Source organism: Neofelis nebulosa, chromosome 3, assembly GCF_028018385.1.
Source record: "Neofelis nebulosa isolate mNeoNeb1 chromosome 3, mNeoNeb1.pri, whole genome shotgun sequence".
Taxonomy (NCBI): domain Eukaryota; kingdom Metazoa; phylum Chordata; class Mammalia; order Carnivora; family Felidae; genus Neofelis; species Neofelis nebulosa.
The window spans coordinates 28,229,892-28,241,348 of record NC_080784.1 but is presented as its reverse complement, the minus strand read 5'-3'; positions in this window follow the sequence as shown (position 1 = coordinate 28,241,348).

Here is an 11,457-nt window from a genome sequence, read left to right as displayed (position 1 = left end):
AGAACAAATATATGGGGTTTTGTGATTCTGAAAGAATTTTGAAACAGATATGTTTTGGAGTTTTATATTTGTTGGAACTCTACCTGTCTAGATATATGTAAAGAGTTCCCAGAATTTGTCACATTTTTTTCTTGTTAGTTTCAGATTTTATGATTCTGCCTATCAAATAAACTGCATTTATTAAGACATAATTAGCCTATTTCACATTTTAATCATCTAAGACGTATATAACTGTAATCACAGCTTCAGATCAGCATGATAATCAATGTTATCAAACTGAATTAATTTAACCCTAATCAAAAGCAAAAATACCATGACATTCTAGTTAATTCATGTAGTTTTATTTTGGGAAATGTGCAATTTCTGTTAGATTTTTTGAAATATTAAGATAATCCAAAAATCTCTCTTGTTTTCTCCAAAGGCCGTCTAAGGGCTCATATACCCCAAGGGTATATGACTTGGGGCCTTGTAAAGGGCCCAGAGAGAGAGGTTATATAGCCTTGGAGAGGGAGACCTGCCTTTTATTCCTTTTTCTACCTCCCAAAAAAAGGTGTGTGTAACCGAGACATGAGCACAGTGTTTATCTTTCTAGTGTTTCAATTTCCCTGTCTGAAAAGTGGGAATAACAAACAATTAAAAAGAAGGAAGGGAGGAAGCAAGGGAGGGAGAGAGGAAAGGAGGGAGGAAGGAATTGAAAATCTGCACCTCAGGGCTAAACAACAGTTCTGCAGGAGAAGAATCATTGGGTGGTCTGAGTTCAGAGAAAACCTTGTAATGTTGAGGTTCACCACTTCTGAGCCCCAGATAAACTCAACCTGTTTGAGGATTTAAAGAATTCTAAAACTTCAACTAGACCAGATTAGCTCCATTTCAGGGGATTTGAATTCAATAATATTCAGGAAAGGAGTACAAGATCAGAGGGGGAAATTATTTTGAATTCTGAACCAGTGAATGAAGCCAAAAGTTTTGACTCAGGCCCTAAAGAGATTCAAATTTTATTTCAGTTGAAAGTAAAGACTTGTTGGATTATGTCCAAATCTTCTTCTTCTGCAGTTTAAGGTATAGCTGTCGGGGTGGGGTGGGGGAGGGCTTTTCTCAGGAAACTGTACCTCAATAGATAAAGGGATCCTGTAAAAAGTACACTAGAGGTGCCCGAGTGGCCCAGTCGGTTCAGTGTCCAACTCTTGGCTTCAGCTCAGGTCATGATTTTGTGGTTCGTGAGTTCCAGTTCTGCATCAGGCTCTTTGTAACAGCATGGAGCCTGCTTAGGGTTCCCTGTCTCTCCTTCTCTCTGTCCCTCCCCTGCTTGCTCTCTCCGCCTCTCTCAAAATAAATAAATAAACTTAAAAAAAAATAAAAAGTACACTAACTTCTCTAGAACAAGTTTACTGGGACCTAAGTTGATTGACTAGAGTAGCCAATGAATTAAGAATTAGGCCAATTCCTAATTAAATGGACCTAGCAAACCAATTACACTTTCTCTGTGCCCTTGGGTTGATAGCAAGGTAAAAATAAAAATTAACTTCCAGAAATTAATGAGATAACCTTCATAAAGCTTTCTGGTATGTATGTAGTGTTCTACAGTGACTGGTGCTATGAGATTATTATGATAGAGTAAACCTCTGATATTGTCTGACTGAATGAAGGTCAGAGGAAGTCAGAGAGAACAGTGACAAGGTCACGTCTTTCTAACAAAGGGGTCGTATTTGTTCTCCATTAGAGTGACTTCTTGACAGGAAGTTACAGAACATAAATGTTAACAGCACCTCCACATTTCAGCCCTGAAGTCTTATTCTAAAACCTCACTTCAAACGGATGCTATAAAAAGAAAAAAAAAAACCCGTTACCTATCATACAATATGCTTCCAAACTATTTGTGTTTACCATCCTGAACGCGTTGACTTCCTTGAAGTCAGGTGCTGCTGGTAACAGTCAGACTTGTGATTGGCAGTAACTCTCCGGCAGCCTGGCCCCTGGAAGGTCACCCACACATCAGGAGGCTATTTGTTGATTATACAGCCTAAGACCATCGGAATGACGGGCAGCCCTTATGGAGCACTGTCTACAAATGATTAGGCTCCACCCCTATATTCTGTTTTGGGAAGATTCAGGTGGGCCTAAAAATACTCATTTTTAAGTGAACCCCAGGTAATTCTGATGTTACAAGTCCTTAGCCACGTTTTTAAAAATACCGATTTAAAGGAATGCTCCTATTCTGGCCCACCTGAGGCTGAAAAACCTAACCTCTGCCACATGAGGCTAAATAGGTTATGTCCAATTTAGAATGTTCCATGACACAATTTTCCGTTATCTCCTACTTTATTTGTATGCTATCTCATGCTCACTAAAAGTCGGGGCACCTGGGTGGCTAAGTCGGTGGGGGGTGGGGGGTGGCGTCTGACTTCAGCTCAGGTCATGATCTCACCATTCATGGTGCTGAGAGCTCAGAGTCTGGAGCCTGCTTTGGGTTCTGTGTGTGTGTGTGTGTGTGTGTGTGTCTGCCCCTCCCCTGCTCTCTGTCTCTGTCTCTGTCTCTCTCTCTCAAAAACAAGTAATCATTAATGCTCACTAAAAGATTTTCTATGGATGAATATAGTAGCAGTGGTATTGTCATTCGTGCACATCAACTCCAAAATCCCAGAAACTGGTGGCACCCAGTTATTTTGGAAGCAGAGTTAGTGACTGACGATAGAATTGTTTAAAAAGTTGTTTGAGAAGCAGTTACAGTCTACTTCTGATTTAGTAGAGTAAGTTCCTACTAGACCTACCCTCCCACAGGCTATAACCGTAAAGATTAGAAGAAATAACCTCTCCAAAGGCACTGTCCAGTGAGCAAAAGCAAACAGGTTCTAGAGAGGGGAGTTGACATTTGGAAGAAGAGGATGGCACAGGATGGCTGGGCGAGCTCCCCCATCCCTTTTTATTTCTTAGACGAAGGGAAGGTGATCAGGTGCACAGTTAAAACTCCAGCAGAAAATCTAGTCTTCCAGGCTTAAAGAACCAGAGGGCAGAACTTAGGGCAACCATAGCCCCTGGAAAGTGAAGTTGTAATTTTGGAAAGGTGAAGGCCAGTGACAAGGAACCACAAATGATATGCATAAACTCTGACCAAATATCTAGGTGACTTTCAAGCTACACATCACAGGGAAAAGTGCAAACAGCCCAAATAAAGGTACAAGAACTAGAATGAGATTTGAATTATCACCTAAAAATCAGAGTTTTCAGTTTGAGTGCAACTGAGGTATTTGCTTGGAAAATGACAACACTTTTCCAGATTATCTACAACATAATATTCACAATGTCCAGAATATAATCCAAAATTATTCAATGTATGAAGAAATTTTAAAATGTGACTCATACTCAAGGCGCCTGGGTGGCTCAGTCGGTTAAGCATCCAACTTTGGCCAGGTCATGGTCTCTGGTTCATGAGGTCAGGCCCTACATTGGGCTCTGTGCTGACAGCTCAGAGCCTGGAGCCTGTTTCGGATTCTATGTCTCCCTCTCTCTCTGCCCCTCCCCCACTCATGCTCTGTCTCTTTCTCTCTCTCAAAAAATGAATAAATATTAATAAAAATATTTATTTATTATTATTTTTTAAATTTAATTTTATTTTTTAAATTTACATCCAAGTTAGTTAGCATATAGTGCAACAATGATTTCAGGAGTAGATTCCTTAATATCCCTTACCCATTGTGCCCATCCCTCCTCCCACAACCCCTCCAGTAACCCTCTGTTTATTCTCCATATTTAAGAGTCTCTTGTATTTTGTCCCCCTCCCTGTTTTTATATTATTTTTGCTTCCCTTCCCTTGTGTTCATCTGTTCTGTGTCTTTAAGTCCTCATATGAGTGAAGTCATATGATATTTGTCTTTCTCTAATTTTGCTTAGCATAATACCCTCTAGTTCCATCCATGTAGTTGCAAATGGCAAGATTTCATTCTTTTTGATTGCTGAGTAATACTCCGATACACACACACACACACACACACACACACACACACACACATATATATATATATATATGCCACATCTTCTTTATCCATTCATCCATCGATGGACATTTGGGCTGTTTCCATACTTTGGCTATTCTTGATAGTGCTGCTATAAACATTGGGGTACATGTGTCCCTTCGAAACAGCACACCTGTATCCCTTGGATAAATACCTAGTAGTGCAATTGCCGAGTCATAGGGTAGTTCTATTTTTAATTTTTTGAGGACCCTCCATACTGTTTTCCAGAGTGGCTGCACCAGTTTGCATTCCCACAAGCAGTGCAAAAGAGATCATCTTTCTCCGCATCCTCGCCAACATCTGTTTTTGCCTGAGTTGTTAATGTTAGCCATTCTGACAGATGTGAGGTGATATCTCATTGTGGTTTTGATTTGTATTTCCCTGATGATGAGTGATGTGGAGCATTTCTTCATGTGTAGGTTGCCCATCTGGATGTCTTCTTTGGAGAAGTGTCTATTCATGTCTTTTGCCCATTTCTTCACTGGATTATTTGTTGTTTTGGTGTTGAGTTTGATAAGTTTTTTATAGATTTTGGATACTAACCCTTTATCTGATATGTTGTTTGCAAATATCTTCCCCATTCCATCGATTGCCTTTTAGTTTTGCTGATTGTTTCCTTCGCTGTGCAGAAGCTTTTTATTTTGATGAGGTCCCAGTAGTTCATTTTTGCTTTTGTTTCCCTTGACTCTGGAAATGTGTTGAGTAAGAAGTTGCTACAGCCGAGGTCAAAGAGGTTTTTGCCTGTTTTCTCCTCAAGGATTTTGATGGCTTTCTGTCTTACATTTAGGTCTTTCATCCATTTTGAGTTTATTTTTGTGTATAGTGTAAGAAAGTGGTCCAGGTTCATTTTTCTGCATGTCGCTGTCCAGTTTTCCCAGCACCACTTGCTGAAGAGACTGTCTTTATTCCATTGGATATTCTTTCCTGCTTGGTCAAAGATTAGTTGGCCATTAAAAAAAATGTTTTTTAAATGTGACTTATACTCAAGGGAAAAAGTAATCAACAGAAACTGGCCTTGATATGATCTAAGTGTTTAAAGTAGCAGAAAAGGGGGAGCCTGTGTGGCTCAGTCAGTCAAGCATCTGAGTCTTGGTTTCGGCTCAGGTCACGATCTCATAGTTTGTGAGTTCAAGTCCCACATCGGTCTCTGTGCTGACAGTGTAAAGCCTGCTTGGGATTCTCTCTCTCCCTTTCCCTCTTCCCCTTCCCTGCTCTCTTTCCCTCTCTCTCTCTTTCTCAAAAATAAATAAGTAAACACTTTTTTAAAAAATAAAATAAAACGAAGTGGCAGACAAGGATTTTATTTTATTTGACCATAAATACAAAAATTTTAATAATATTTAACAAATCAAACTCATCAATGTACAAAAAGAGCAATTCATCCAAATGACCAGATGGGGTTCATCTGAGGAATGCTTTAACACTGAAAAACAATGTAGCTTGCCATCTAAACAAATTTTGAAAGAAAAACTATATAATCATCTTAATAGAAAAGGTATTTGATAAAATCCATTACCTATTCCAGATTTTTAAAAAAACTTCTCAGCAAACTAGTAACACAAGTTTCTCAACATGAAATACTGTCATCATTTAATGTTTAACAGTTAATGTTACAGATTGAAATTTGCCCCCTAACATCAGGAACAAGGGAAGTTCTAGTCAACATTGTAGTAGAAGATCTGGTCAGTGCAATCAGGCAAGACAAAGGAAAAAAAATACTCATATTGCAAAGAGAGAAGTAAACCCTCTTTATTTATTGACACAACATAATTGCATATATAGAAAATCCAGTGGAATCTATAGATAAGCTACTAAAGCTAATTAGCATGTTTACAAGGGGTGAAGTCATTCTCTACAAAAAAAATCCACTTTATTTCTATTTTCTATCACTACCAACAAGTAATTGGAAATTGAAATTTGAAAAGCATCATGTATAATAAATAACATGAAGAAATGTGAAATATTTAGGAATAGATCTGATACGATGTGTAATATATGCACACCAAAACATACAAAAGACTGTTGAAAAGAAATGTTAAAATACTTAAATGGAGAGGCATGCTACGTTCATGAATTAATATTGTGAAGATGCAGACAAGGATTTCAAAGCATCTATTATAACTATGTTCAATAAAATAAAATATATTCATAATATATGAGCAGGTAGGAAATCTCAGCAGAGATATGGAAACTACTAAAAAAATAAAATGGAAATTCTAAAGCAGAATAGTATTATCTGAAATAAAATATTCACTAGGTAGACGAGCAAGAGTAGGGTAGAGAAAACAAAGGAAAACATCAGTAAGCAAGAAACTAGATCAATAGAAATCATCCAATCTAAAGACCAGAAAAAGCGGTTAGAACTACAGAACCCTTCCCTTACTCAACTCAGCCAGATGACTTCTGCTCCCTTTCCTCAGCAGAAGATTAAGAGTTTATGCTCCAGAGAGGGCGAAACAAGAGGTCTCTGGGTTGAGAGACCAGGCATGGTTGAGGGGTGGTGGCACAAGATGGAAAACAGAAAGAGGATGAAGTAGCAATTTACATACTGAGGCAGCTCCCCTAACAGCCCCAGCCCCCAACACTCCATCCCACACCCACTCTCTTTTCTCAAAATGTTAGCAGCTGGGCTTCAGGCTTATACTCTGGAAACAGGACATTAGAATGTACTATGTTAGGGAATCTTACCAACCAGGGAGGAAAGATGCTGATAGCCAAGGCTCTATTCTCCAGCAAACCTCTTAGCCAGTTTCTATCCAGGAGAATATACGCCCTGATGGTTGCATTCTAGGAGCAGGGTGAAGAAAGAGAGCTGAGACTTCCGTTATTCAGTATGTAAACTTTTATAGAATGCTCCTGTTTTCCAGCCCCATCCTCTCCTGTGCCAAATGTCCCTACCAACATGGTGAGCTGGGTGTTTGAAGAACGAGGTCCAGAGGAAGCTTACTCCTACATTCTCTTTTACAATTTTGAATCTTTAGCATAAGCATATATTATTCACATTCATTTTTAAGTGCTTAGCAATGGGACTGATTGATAAATGTAAGGAAATCACTCCAAAGTGCAACAAAAGGAAAAGAGAAGAAAAACAGAACAGAGGTAAGAAATGCAGAGAATCAATTCAAGAAGTCTGACATCAACTAATGGCTGTTCTAAAAAAAGAATGAAGACAACGGAAGAGAGGAAATTGTCAAAGAAAGAATAGAAAACTTTCCAGAACTCAATAATCTGAGTCTCCAGATTGAAAGTAACCACAAAGTGCTCAACACAATGAATGAATAAATAATGAAAAAGGGATGCCAGGCATAAAAAGGAAGATACTAAAAGCCTTGAGAGAGAACAAAAACAGTCACATACAAAAGAAATGAAATCAGAAAGGCGTCCGAATGCTCTAGGGTAACACTGGAAGCTAGAACACATCAAGCCAACACCAGCTTCAAAATTCTGAGGGAAATTATTTTCAGCTGGAGTTCTATACCAGCCAAATGGACAATCAAGTGTAAAGGTAGAGGAAAGATATTTTCAAATATGCAGGGAGTCAAGAATTTTACCTCTGATGCACCCTTTCTTAAGAAGCTCCTGGGGAATGTGCTTCAGGGAAATAAGGGAGTGAAATGACATGCTGACGTCATGCACAGGAAAGGTGTGAGGAAAATCCTACACATAGCTGGGCAGCAGGCGTGGCTTAAAACCAACCCAGGCTGGAGGAGGAGAATAAAGGGCTCGTGGAGGGATGCCTCTGCAGCTGACTGAGTATCAGATATTTGACCATTTGAAAGTGAAACAGGAGGTGTTTGACAGACCTGAACGATCCTGTGTGTGGTGTCTGTGTGTGTGTGTGTGTGTGTCTATGTGTGTGTGTGGGGGGGGGGGTGGTGAGGGTCAAAGAAGTTTAAGGAAATAAAAAAGACCAAGGCAATTAATTATCTCCAACACAGACAAAACTCTCTAAAGCAAACTGTAACTATGGCACATCCCTGGGTTCAGAGGTGAACGATATACATACAACAGTAACAGAGTAAACACCGAATATGATTTAACCCTTCAGTCTTTGGGAGAATTAGAGAAATAGAAAGTATACCAAAGTAAACTTGACTGCTATAATAGAAATTAATAATGTCTAAAATTGGTAAATCAAGAAATAGCAGTATATGTGTATTATTTAGCACCAAGGAGATAAATACCAAAATAACCAGCTAAAAGAATAGATTGGAAATGACCACTTCCAGACAGCAAGATCCCAGATTTGTTGTAGAGATGGGGAAAGCTGTTTTTCATTATTAACCTTTAGGGGCGCCTGGGTGGCTCAGTCAAGCGTCTAACTTCCACTTGGGTCATGATCTCATGGTTTGTGGGTTTGAGTCCCGCATTGGACTCTCTGCTGACAGCTCAGAGCCTGGAGTCTGTTGGGATTCTGTGTCTCCTTCTGTCTCTGCCCCTCCCCTGCTCGTACTCTGTCTCTGTCTCTCTCTCTGCTTCAAAAATAAACAAAAACATTTAAAAACTTCATTATTACCCTTTACATACAGCTTGATTTTTAACCAGGTTATGTACAATTTTGATAAATTTGAATAGTAGTTAAAACTAAGGACGTACAATAAAATAAAGACCGAATTGTCACCCATCAGAAATATTCTAGAGAATGACTCCGAGTGAGGTAATAAATATAGCTAAGAATTAAGTCATACTCCCTATCTGCCCATGCAATTTACTACTAATTGCCCCTGAGGGGAGATATTACAGCAGACTCCTGAGATTTCTCCTGTCGTCCCCCTTTCTTCTAGTCTATGCTCTATTTAGTTTCAATGATTAGAGTGCACATAGATGTATTAAAATAAATTTCGGGATATCTGGGTGGCTCAGTCAGTTAGCATCCAACTTTGGCTCAGGTCACAATCTCACGGTCCATGAGTTTGAGCCCCATGTCAGGCTCTGTGCTGACAGCTCGGAGCCTGGAGCCTGTTTCAGATTCTGTGTCTCCCTCTCTCTCAGCCCCTCCCCTACTCACACACTGTCTCTTTCCCTCCCTCTCTCTCTCTCAAAAATAAATAAACATTAAACAAATTTTTTAAATAAAAAAATAAATTTCAACTTTTAAAAATATTCCAAAAACTTCATATTTATTGACAATAATTGTAAAAAGTAAGCATTTTGAAGACTACAAGTTGTATAAATCATAAACTGAGGATTACCCATCATGTATGATTTATAAAAATCTCTTCTTCATGGAAGAGGTTACTCTTTCCCCTGAAGTTTCAAGTTTGGCAGATCTCTAGACCAGGGCAGAGCAGTTTGAAGACTACTGATCTACAAAAACCCTAGGTTTGTAGAGCTTCTGACCTATTGGGGCTGTTTAAGTTTGAAGCTATTTAAATCTTGAAACATTACCATCAGAGCAAAGCCACAATTTCATATCAACATCCTCCCTAGGTCTAGAAGTATCATTTCCCACCCTGCGGGCAAAAGCCCAAATATACTAATCATTTGGCAGGAAGTGTAGGTATATCATCATTGTCCCAATTATCATGGTTCCTCAGCTACCTGGTTAGGAAACCCCAAGAAGAGCAAGTTGGTTGTGATACCCCAACAGATGAGCTTGAAATTAACAGCACGACACCTTTAAGTTGGCATATGGTTGATGGGTTTGTCAGAAACCATGGTATTTTTTTCATATTCCATGTATATGACCCTGTCCTTTCATCTCCTAGGTCCACTGCATTCTCAGTAAGAGCCCCAGGCTCTAAGAATTCTCATATTACGCAGTTGGCTTTTTCACACTGTGCTCCATGTAACAAGTTCCCATAGGAAAAATGCCTTAATGCCCATGTATTGAACGCTGTGCTCTGTGCTCACACACAAATCCATTCACCATTTACAGTAAACGTGCAGGATAGTATTATCATCCTTATTTTAAAGATGAAAAGATAGATTCAGAGAGGGTAAGTAACTTGCCTAAAATTGCACAGAGGGATCCCAGTAAGTGCCATTTGAACTGTGATACTAACCTCTCCATTATCCAACTGTGGTTGGTTTCTCTTATATGCAAGAATGAAACTATAATATATTTAGATGATTCAGACTTGTGGAATATTTTTCAAAGGTCAGATGTCCCTTCTGCACAAATTGGTGTAAGGGCTTGTACAAGAAATCACTGCTTTAAAGGGAGGTTTGAGATATATTCAGCGCCTGAAAAATGTCTTGTCTTTCATTAAAATCACATATGCTAAAGGTCAGTCTAACATTATGAGCATTGTCTTGGGGGGGGGTTTGAGAAGGGGGAAAAGGGTGGTGTTTAAATCATTTAAATTACCTCCTAAGTCTCTCTTAGTTTCAAAATAATTCTTTCGTTAGTTGATGTCATTTATTGCTTTGAAGGGTTTGGGCCTCTATTCGATGTTGTACAGCTTCCCCTTCCTTTCAAAGAAACATTTCATAGTTATCTTCTTCCAGAGCGCTCTGGGAATATTTTAGAGATCCATGAATCTTCGAAGGGAAATGGTTTTTTACATAAAATATTGTTTTAAGCACTTAAAGCCAGCTTTGTTAATCTTCCATTTCTTAAAAATTGGGACATCACAGTGACATTACAAGAGAGCAGTTGTCTATAATTTGCACAGCTAAATTTGGTTTCCGGATTGTCAAATATGCAAACGTATTGTTTGGAATAATAGTTAATAATAGTTTCCAAGCAAGTCGGGAATAGAGCCATTCTCATTGAAAAGCTGGAGCCCAAATGCAACTGCCTCTCCAGTAAGATAATGAGTTAATGAGGAGGACTTCTTTCGAACCAATAAACAACACTGTCATTCAGGGTTATCTGGGCACCCACCACCTTGAACATGAAGTCGCTAACCCATCACTATGTGATCACTAAGAATAGACCCATTACCGCCTCTTTAGCAAGGGCTTGAGCTAAACAGCTGGCACTTGTATCTGGGGCTGCAGGGAACAGATGACTACAATAAGAATAAGGTCCTGGTTTATAGAGCCTCTGCTGTGAACCAGGGCAAGCTACTGGATTATGAAAGGCAGTGAATGTAAAACTCTGAGATTCTAGGGCACCTGGAATAGCTCCTTTGATGCACTGCCCGGAAAAGCCTTCCCAGATCCCCCCAGCACAGGCTTTGCCCTGGATGTTCTCCATCTGTCCCTCCAAATGCCCCCTCTGTCCTTCTCCACTCTGCCCTGTACCCCCAGGACCCCATCTCTAAGCATAGTCCCCACACAACTCCTGTGACCTCTGTTTTGGGCCAATAGGAGGAACCAGGAGCAGCAAAGGACGCAGGGTGAGTGAGGATGGGGTCTGTGTTCCCCGACCTTTGGCTACTGCTCTCACCGGTCCCCGGCACCCTCTCTGCACCCTTGCCCTCTGCACTTGGGGATGATAACGGCTTCCTGCTGTGGTGCTGAATCTGCTCCACCTCAGTGAAGGGACCCTCCACGGAAC